Raw genomic sequence first — 11,389 nt, forward strand, 5'->3', positions numbered from 1 at the left:
ATTGTTAAACAAGATGGAAACAAACACTTGGGTCCACCCCAATAATGTGCATATTCTAATTCAATGAATGAGAACACCACACCCTTTCTAGTGACAATGAACAGGAAGAGAGACACCATCATTAGGCACTTGATGAACATCTGCAAGAGGCACAGCAAGCAAAAGGATCTAGCAGCTGTGCAAAATAACACTAAAAGAATTCAGATTTTTAGAAGAGGACCTGGAGGAAGTGTAAAAACAGAAAAATTACAGGAACAGGCAGGAGAAATAGTATCTGGCCCTCGAGAATGAACTAAGGAGGTGGAATAAAACCAACAGATGAGATCAAATGGGCCCATTGTGATAACCAACTCAAGAGAAGATGACTTTAACGTGTTCAGTTTCGCAAATTACACTTTCGAAAGTGAACTGATAAACATTTTAGCTGAAGGACTCACTTTGTCCCTTGAAAAATCGCCGAATATTTCTAACTTACTGACATATTTTAAATTGTATTTAAGAAAAACTGAATTGCATACAAATGCTGTTTGGAGGTAAAGATTCATTAGTGAAAATGCATTTTCATTTTCCAAAAATTTTTAACCCCCTGCACCCATCATTATTAATTTTTAAAAGATGAGAACATATCCCCAATAATAGAAATGGGAGAAGTATAAATAAACCTTTAGTGCGAATGAAATATTTATGTGAATTAATGAAGTTAACAAACACTAGGGTAAATTTAGAAACCCCTACAAGGGTGGGGGGTTGTATTTATGGAAAGCAGGGATTATGTGAACAGAATGAGTAAATAATTTTGAACAGAGTATATTATATACATCATAACTAAATGAATTAAATGGAGCTATCGTAAGGTTAAGGAATTTATTAGATATTTGTTTATTAGGTCAGATAGATGTGGTACTATTTCACTTCTAACTATGGGAAACAGCTAGCACTCTACAATGTTCGGAACACCTTAAAATACATAAGAGTCTGCATGATCCCACCAATGAGACCCATTATAGATGGAAAAAACTCACCATGCATGCGCTATGAGAGAAAAGGATATCTTATAAAGTTAAAGAAATGGAAAAACAAATTTGTAAAGATCTTGCGTCTTTGGCGGGAATAAAACAAAATGTGATAAGGATTTCCACTTTCTAACCATGGATGTATAGGACTTGTACATGGTTATACCTCATAAGGAAGGCACAGAGTGGGTGATAGAGCTTTTCCTAGAAAAAGGTATGCCAGGGAATGACTTGAGGCTAGTGGAAGATTTACTAGATATTGTTCTCAAAAACAACTACTTTATGTTTGGTGGAGGTTTTTACTTGCAAAAAAAGGGTGTAGCCATGGGGTCTCTCTGTGGTGCCAGTTTTGCTAACACTGTTATGGCATATTGAGAGACCCAGTACGTATTTATCAACAGAGAAATTATGGGCACTATAAAGAATTATATACATTATTTAGATGGCATTTTTATTATTTTGAAGGGGGATATCAAAATGGCTGAAAGGGTTGCAGAAATGATGAATATGAGCACCAACCTTTTGGAATTTGCATATACCTTTGAGAAGTAGAGGATAGCCTACTTAGATGCAGAACTATCTACAGATCTAACCAATTTATGTTTTGTGGATAAAATATTTAGGAAAGAAACTTATTTGAATTAATTTCTGCACTACTCCAGCTCCCATCCTATGTATCAAAAGAAATCTGTAGTAAAAGGCCAATTAGTACGGGCAGCTAGGATGAATACCTTAGATACTGATTTCCTAACCGAATGTTCAAACTTAAAAAATATGTTCGTTAAAAGAGGGTACCTGGACCTTTTTTTAGAAGGTTTGATTAATGAAGTTACAACTAAAAGACAGAATGGAAATTTTTTACCCATACTGAGAATTCCTGCTCCTATTGAAAGTAGTACCCATATACAACTCGGGTAATAATGAAGAGAAAAAATTTAATGAGTTTTATAATTACCTTTAATAAAGGAGCAGGGTTAATTATAAACATTTTTTAGAAAAATTGGGTAACACTTTTAGAAAATACAGACTGTAGGAACAAATTGGGGTTGGCATCCAGTATTACATATAGAAGAGAGGCTAACTTAAAAGATATTTTGGAAATGGAAATTCGTCCCCTACCAAAAACTACAGGAATGTTTGGATGTGAAGCTTGCACATACTGTAGATATATAGCTATAGGGGCGAATTACAAGATTAATGACAAGATTTTTAAGACCAATAGGAAATATGATTGTAATTCGAAAAATGTTGTCTGTCTAAGTAAGTGTAATGATTATGCCAGTTTCTATATAGGCAAGACAGAACGGAAACTGAGAGAAAGACTATATGAACATTTATATAGCATAAGGAAAAGAAAAGAGAATAAAGCACTAGCAAAACATGTGCAAGAAAACCCAGGGCATACGTTCAAGTTTAGAATCAGGTAAAGTTGAATGAAGGGGGGAGGTAACATAGGACTTATTTTAGAAAAGCAGGAATTATGGTGGCAACTTTACCTGAATGCTTACTGTTTTCCAGGCTTGAATGCTCAATGTTCCATAGCTTGTTTACTTAAATGGAAAAGTATAACATAATGAAAAAAAAAAAAAAAACATATATATATATATATATATATAAAACTGCATCAATCTCCAGCTCCATTATTTAGCCCGACAAGCTAAAACATTTTTATTTGAAAAATTTAATATACAATAAAGTTAAATAAAATGAACTCATTTTTTCTTTTTTTTTTTAAATAAAATAAAATGAATTTTACATGAAGTAATAACATAACAATAAACAATATATAACTATATACAATATGTTCACCATAGATCAATACATTTAAAATAATTTATAAATATGTAAATGATATTTACTATAATATAGAACTACTTTTGTAAAAAAATCATATATTTTATTCCAACTGTGAAGAGAAGTATTTTTAGAAATTCTATTCCCGATGGTTAGTTTTTCCAAACAAGTGACTTCATTTAGAAGATTTTAAAATTCTTGTAAAGATGTAGAGGAATTAAATTTCCAATTTCTAGTGATAATTTTTCTTGCTATGGCTAGCATAGACCAAATCAAAGGGTAATCAGATACCTTAATACAAGCTGGAACTGGAGTATTAACTAATATTAAGGATTTAGTTAAAGTAAAGTTGTCTGTAAAATAGCTTACATAAAATCATTTATATCATCCCAAAATGTTTTCAATTCGATACAATCATAGAACATATGTGACCAATTAGCATTTACTTTATTATTACATCTCCAGCAGTTTATATCTTTTTTTCTCAATTTTACTCAATGTATGAAGAGTAATAAAGGATCGATTTAGATATTTCCAGGAAAATATTCTTCATCTTAATGAAGAAGTAGTCATACTAGATGATTTGAAAATATTGAATTTGTCTTTGTCTGTGGGAAAATAATTATTAATGGAAAAGAAAAAGTTCCAGTAACTGTCAGAGTAGACATCTAAATCTGATTTGATAGCTTTATATATTTGCGAGAGTTTATTAGTGGAAGGAGACTTATTCTGAAGAGATAAAATCAAGTAATGCAAAGCTTTTGGTATAACTTTCTTAACTGAAGGGGTCATTAAGTCAATTCTATTTTGTATAAAATTCCTTCCTTCATGTAACTCCAACCAATAAAGGGACTCAAATCTGAATTCAACATCTAGTAAATTGACTGATTTCAAGACATTATTTGACATCAATTGATACCAAAAGAATAAGGTTTTCTGTTTAAAGATACACATTTTATTAGAGTCAGAGGTAAAAAGAATACCTGTTGAGTAGGGTATAGGAAAGAGAAGAAATAACAATTCTTTATAAACATATTTAAATATAAAATTTCTAGAAGATTTTAACAAAAGAGTTAAATAATTACTTTTAAATTTTAGGGAACAAAAGGTGGAAAGCTGATCTTTTAGGACTCAAATTAATGGGTTATTTATAAACAGTTTTTGAGAATTATTTTGTATAGTATCCAACATTAATATTTCAATTTTTTTCCATTTAGCTTGATAATTAGTATCAATTAAGAGAGAAATAACTTTTACCATAGATGAAATTGAATAAAATTCTAAATTAGGCAATGCTATATCTCCATTATCCCAGTTTTTCATATGGTGAGATAAAGCAATTCTAGATTTATTTGGAAACCATAAAAATTTAAAAAATTGCATTTAATTTTTTAATTATCCAGTAAGGGGGAGGTATAGAGATGGATTGAATAATGTAAAGATTTTTAGGGAGAAAAATCATTTTAATAATAGTGAGTCTTTCATCCATAGAGAAAGGTATTCTATTCCAATTCTTTGTTAAATTTTCAATTATTGTAAGACAACTGTTATAGTTAATTTGTATGATATCCTTAATATTTTTAGCTATTGAAATGCCTAAATAAAAAATTTGATCAGATTGTGTTAGATATTTTTATAATCATGTAAATTAAATTGTTTTGGGCCAATTAAGAGAATTTGTATTTTATTATTATTAAAAGTTAGACCAGATTTCCCTTTGAAAAAGATTTATGTTATTAAAGAGGGCTAAATAGATGTTTTTTCATCAGCCAAGGTGAGAAGAATGCATCAGAAAACAATTGTATTTTATAAAGGGGGAATTTAAATTATAGCCTGTTATATTGTTACCCATCTTATTAGGTTTGCCCAGGGTTCCATAATTAGTGAAAATAATAAAGGGACAAGGACATCCTTGTTTAGTGCCTTTAACTAAGGGATATTTTGTGATATCTTGTCCCAATTTTAATGTATGCTTGCTATCTATATATAACTGAGTAATGAGTTTTATAAATTTATTAGAAAAATTTAGTTCTTCTAAAGGATAAATAAAAAATTTCCCAGTTAATAGAATAAAAAACCCTATTAATATTAAACTAATCAAAGTCAAATTTTTATTTAATTGTTTAACTGATTCAATCAAAATTAAAGTTCTTTTTATGTTATCATATGAATTCCTATTTACTATGAATCCTGTTTGATCATTGTCAATCAAATTAGGTAAAATGTTTTAATCTATCAGCATAAATAGACACGAACATTTTGTAATCTACATTGAGTAAAGAAATGGGTCTATATGAGGAACATTTGGTTGGATCTTTGTTTGGTTTTAATATAGGAGAAATAAAAGTGTATTTCCAAGAAGGAGGGGTTTTGATAAAGTTTTGTGCAAGGTTAAAGACTTCATGAAGTCATTTTAGTGCCATATTAGGAAATATTTTATAAATTTCTGGAATGATGCCATCATTTCCCTGGGCCTTATTTTGTTTTCATTTGTTAATTTGTGTTTGAATATCTTTAAAGGAAATAGATTTGTCTATAATATCTTTCTGTTCAGTAGATACTTTTATTAGTATATTTGCTAACAAAGGTTTTATATCTTCTTTAGGATCTATTGTGTTAGAATTTTGGTTGATATTGTTAAAAAAATTCTAAATTCCGATAGAATGTTGTGAAGATTAGTTACCATCTTTTTTTTGACGAGAGAATATTTCTTTGATATGATTAATTTTATTTAATCTTTTAGTTTTATTAGCCAATAACTTTAAAGATTTTGGGTTATTTGAATAATTTAATTTATATTTTTTCTGCAATTATTTTTGTTTTATGGTTTAATATTTCAATATATTTATTATTGTTTATCAATGGTATCTGTATCTACTTTTTGATTGAGCTTTAGATTATTTTATGTTGTATATCACGAAGTTCTTTATCCCATAATTTCTTTTTATTATAATACCAGCTCATAATTTTTCCATATAGATATGCTTTTAAAGCATCCCATATATATATATTTTTGATATGTCATTTGAATTATTCAGTTGTAAAAAAATTTGAATTTCAATTATAATGAATTCTTTAAATTCTTTTAACTTTGTAATATAAGCTGGTATTCTTTTGATTTGAATAGTAGAGACATTGTTGATATTGAGATCAAAAATAATAGCATTATGGTCAGAAATAGGGCATGTTATTACTTTTGTATTACTTAGAAAATCTAATAGGTCATTGGAAACCAAAACTCTATCAATTCTAGAATATGTATTATGTCTGTGGGAATAAAAAGTATAAAATAATGAATTTGGAGTCATAAAATGATTAATATCTTTTAAATAAATATTTCAATAAAATCTCTTAATTTCTTAGCTGACAATGAGATCTTCCTTTTACCTTTATTAGAAGAATCTTTATGATCTAATATACAATTAAAGTCCCCTGCTATTATTGATTTTCCTTTTGTAAAATGCACAATTTGATCTAAATGTTGTTTAACCATGTTAGTACCTATACCTGGAATCCAATATATATTAAATAATGTATATATTTTTTATTTAGTTCCAAAGTTATAGCACAAAACATTCCTTTATTGTCTTTATAACTATCTATTATTTTGGGTAATGGTAGTGAGTTATTCCACAAGATGGCTACTCCTCTCTTTTTTTGAAGATGTTCAGAGCTTACTAAAACAGAATAAGATTTATTATTTAGTTTAGATAAATCCTCCAGGGGTAGGTGAGTCTCTTGTAAAAATATTAGTTGAGATTTTTGAAGTTTAAGGTATCTAAATAAATTACCTCTCTTACCTGGATTATGTAAGCCATTAATGTTAATGGAAATACTGTTTATAGCTGTCATTTAAGATTAAACAAAATAAATCAGAGAATTGACCATCAGGTGTTAATATTATATTAATTTCTAGTAATTTAGTATGAGATTTCCCAGTTGGAATAAAAATAATCATCTTCAGATCTCTTCGAAAGAACTTACTATTCAAATTAGTGGTGAACAACAATAAAACTTTCAAACAAATAATACCATAACTGATTAGTAAAACAATATTTACAATCCAACCCCTTCTGGAGTTTAAAACTCCCAATCTAGGTGACATAGTATCACCTAAATTAACCCTTAATCTAGTAGCAACATTAAACCAGCTACTGTCTAAAAAATAAAGTTATCTTCAGGTAAAAATACCAAACTGTAGCAATACTACTATTAATATGTGAAATGTTGCTAACGCAATAAGCAGGTGTAAAAAAACATTTGTGAATTTAATCGAACTATGAATCATAAACAACCCGGCTAGATTATCATGTTCTATACATTTCCTGAGTACTAGCAACATATCAGCATCTTGTAGTAATTAAACATTTTTACATTAATTCATGTGAACACTTTATACTAACAGGATAAAACAAGAAATGGATATGAAAAAGCATGGTATTCAGCAGTTAAACATATTGTTAGGAAAATTATAAAATCCCTGTTGCTCATATTATTTATAGTCATTTGATGAATCTGAAAAACTTCTACCAAAAAAAAATCAAGATTAAGTATGTGAAACATCTAAATGAAACAACTGGAGCGGCATAACCGCAGTTCATATTCTAATGGTTAACCTCCATACATTTATATATATTCCTAAGCCATGCTGTAAATTAAACGTTGCATATAAAATAAAGTCAAAATAATATTATTTTGATCATCTTTGTCCAGAGTGGCAAGGAAGGCCTTTCACATTACACATCTCGTAAGTAATAGCATTGCTTCTGAAGAGAAAAAAATTATAGCCCCCTATACTCATCTCTCATCATGCCATTAATAGAGTACAATGCTCACATAGATATGTACCTTACTAGACATCTGCAGCAAATGAGGAGACCACTAAGATCTCTCAAAATGAAAATTCAGGTACATGGCATACATGAACAAACTGAAATTACTGTCACAGTACTCTTTGTAATATAAACTTTTTAGAGATGACCTGTGCCTTACCTACAGAGCAATCTCTAATCCTGCCTTAACAAAATTGCTTCATATCTATAAGTCACAAGAGGCAAAATTCACTCAGTTTAGGGACCCCAACTCAGCCTGTGTCCTCAACACAATTTCCCAGAGAGACATTATGTCTCATGAATGTCGCCATTCCTCAGAGAGAAATTCTTAATTCAAGTCAAAAAGAACTTCTCAATGACTCTATATGTACTTGTTTAGACAACTGGATGAGGGAAACAGCAAATTTATCCTGGGAGTTTCACTGTGTCTTGTTAAATAGGAGCAGTCAAATATTAATCTTTCTGCATGAAAATATAGTCTGTATCCTCTATTATTTAATAGAAATGAGTGAAACGTGACCCAGACTTTGAGGATCAGGGCTATTAGCTTTGTAACCTCCTGTGATCCATATGTAAAATCTATGATTGGTCAGTAGAGGAGAAAAGAACAAGCTATGCTCACTAAAGGCTGCTTTGGTGTAATTTCTTTACCAATGTCAGAACTACCAAAAGGTATCTAAAATATAGTTGTTTTTTTCCTTTTTCTTGGTATATTAAACATAATTTAATTATGTGGCATTAATGAACATCCATAAAATTGGTTGGGGAAACAGTATTAATTGCACTTGCACAAGACTGTAGATTTCAGGTAAATAAGTGTGGTTAAAGAGAATGTAGGATCACTTAGTGTTTTTTTTTCTTCAATACATAACATCAGAGATAAAGCACTGAAGTAAGACCTGCTAACAGATGCATAAGTCATTTAACTCATTTAAAATGCTTTGAGTTAATACATAAGAAACACAAAAATGCATGCCAAAATGATATGTAATAGTCTATAAGCAGTGTAGTAAGAAAACTACCATTTAATTGTATCCAAATGTTTCTTAATATGTGATGAGAATTATTAAAGAGTTAAATGATTAGAAAAAGGAAACAATTTACAGCCTAAACAAGCAGTGATTGTACTTCAATTCCTGTTCCAACAGTAAATGGAGGGGAACTAGGTTTATTTGTTTGTGGAATGACAACAAGTTAACTGTACACCAAAAAGTTAATTAGTGGAAAGTTAAAGGTCACACAAATTGTGAAAATGTGTTTTTGCTGTATACTTTTTATCTCCGTGATTCCCAACCATCATCCTTCCTTCTACTGGTCTTGAACCCATTTATTTCCCTATACTGGATATCCCCTGCACAGATATGACATCTTACCAGCAGAGCTGTCATTCAAGGATCCATGGCATTATTTTGTGCCCTCTACTAGCGACCAATCAATGATAGCATTTCTGTTAAGGCCCTATCCTCCTTTCCTGATGGCTGACACAAGCATCTCACAGTTAGGGACATTCTACACCCTTCAAATGAAAATGGATTCTCTTTTATATAAGTTAAAAAGAGCTATCATCACCAGCTAGGGATAATATGAGCACATTCTTCATCCTGTCCTTTCCAGTGTCAAGCAAGCCATCACTTGTACGGTGGTAACCAACTAATTGACACCACCATTCTTCACATCCCCAGGATAAATGAGCCCATACGAGCCAATTACTTCTACATCCCATACCCGGGTCTTCTTGTGTCTGAGCTGCTAATCGAACTGAGGCCAACTAAGTCATATTTTATGCATTTTACTGCTATTGCAAGCATACAGGATCCTAAATATCAAAAACATGTTTTTGAAAACATCTAAATATTATTTATTAAATTCTTAAAGATGAGTGATGAATAATATTCACAATGTCTTTTGTAAATGACATAACATAATATACCTAGTGGCAAAGAGAATGACAGGAACAGAAAGTATTCAAAAGGAAGTATCTTGTTACTGTCTCAATTAGGAATCAGCTTTTCACCCATCTTCTTGCCAGTCTCAAAGTTCCAAGTCTAGTGAATAGACAAAGTCCAAGGTCAAATGTCAAAGCTGACATTTTATTTATGTGAGGAAGCTCTCATCATCTGGCAGGGTCTTCGTAACACAACTGAACCTCTCAGCCTCAATCCAAATGACTATTTTTGTATGTGAAGGGGAAACCAAGGTAACCTTTTCAAAGGATTTCTCTTTCATTTTTTAAAACAACTGCTACTCGAGAGCTTAACACCAAAGCAAGCCATTCAGATGAAAATAGTCAAAGCACACAACTATGCCAAAAACCAGCCACCACATTAGTCACCATCCCAGCTTTTCCCAACTACATTAAAACAATAAATACAAAGAAATCCTAGCTAGCAACGGCTGTCCTTACCAAGCATAAACACAAAAAATCAATACCAACATACTCCAAACACTACCTTTCATGCCACTTTATCTATCAAACCCAAAGAACACTTCACCATCGCATATGGGCAGCAACCAACACATCAACCAGAGAAGCAACAGCACCGACTGACATACAAACAAGTCCAAAAAGTACATAACCATTCCCAAACCAACAACACCAAATCACCAGCAAAAAGAAAATAAAACACATACAGCCATTCTCCACATGCCCTTACCCTTTTCAATGCACATCAAGCATCGAGCATATCTAACCAGCACTACACGGCATCCAAAGTATATGGCTTCAAAGAAAGATAACACCAGAGGCAACCCTCTATAGACATCTGACAGAATAATATGACCAAATCATCAGAACAAACAAACACTAGATGTATACTATAGACTATTAGTACAAAACCAATAAGCCAAACGAAATACGTTACATTACCACAACCATTTTTTATGAGCAAGATATCATTAAAAGGCAAAGAGAAAATAATAAAACAAAACAACAACACATGTTACAATAAACAAAATTAAATAGCTCACCTGTAAATCCAGATTCATTTCCTTGATTTATAGGGTCTTTATAACTAGAAACATATTCAAAAAGATTATCATCCAAAGTTAAGTATCCCAAAACCAAAAAGTTTAAATGACCTTATGTGTATAAGTCATTTCTTTAGCTTCTTTTTAGAATCAAATGTTTTCCAAGTGTTGCTCTCAGCATTTCTTTTGAGACTAGTGGAAGCCCATTCCATATCTTCAATTCTTTCTATTATTTTATTGTTTTTAATAAATAAAATTGCAGTATCCAAGTCTTCAAAGGTTTTTTGACCATCTTGAAAAAAGATTTTTAGTTTTGCTCGAAATAAAAAGCTAGCTTTAATTTGATGTTTCTTAAGTTGTTTGAGTAAAGGTAAAAATAATTTTCTTTTAGAGATTATAGCTGGGGAATAATCATTATCAAATCTAATGATTTTGTCTTTTATTTTGATTGGTGATTTTGCCCAAGCTGTTTTTAAAACCAGTTCTTTGTCATGTGAAGAAAGAAATTTTACAATTACAGATCTAGTAAAATTGGACTTGTTATTTTTAGACATTGCCAATGATCTATCCCTTTTAAAACCATATGAGAAGCCTCTGGTAATTCCAAAATTTGAGGCAACCAAGAAGATAGAAATTTCACCATATCTGATCCTTAATACCTTCGGTAAGCCAAATATTCTTATATTACTTCTTGAGATCTTTCTCTGATATCTCTTTATTAAAAATATTTTTTCATAAAACACATTATGCTCATTCTCCTTTTTCTGTATTGTCATTCATTTT

This window comes from Protopterus annectens, chromosome 3.part1 (genome assembly GCF_019279795.1).
Source record: "Protopterus annectens isolate FY-2018-M chromosome 3.part1, PAN1.0, whole genome shotgun sequence".
NCBI classification, from domain to species: Eukaryota; Metazoa; Chordata; order Ceratodontiformes; family Protopteridae; genus Protopterus; species Protopterus annectens.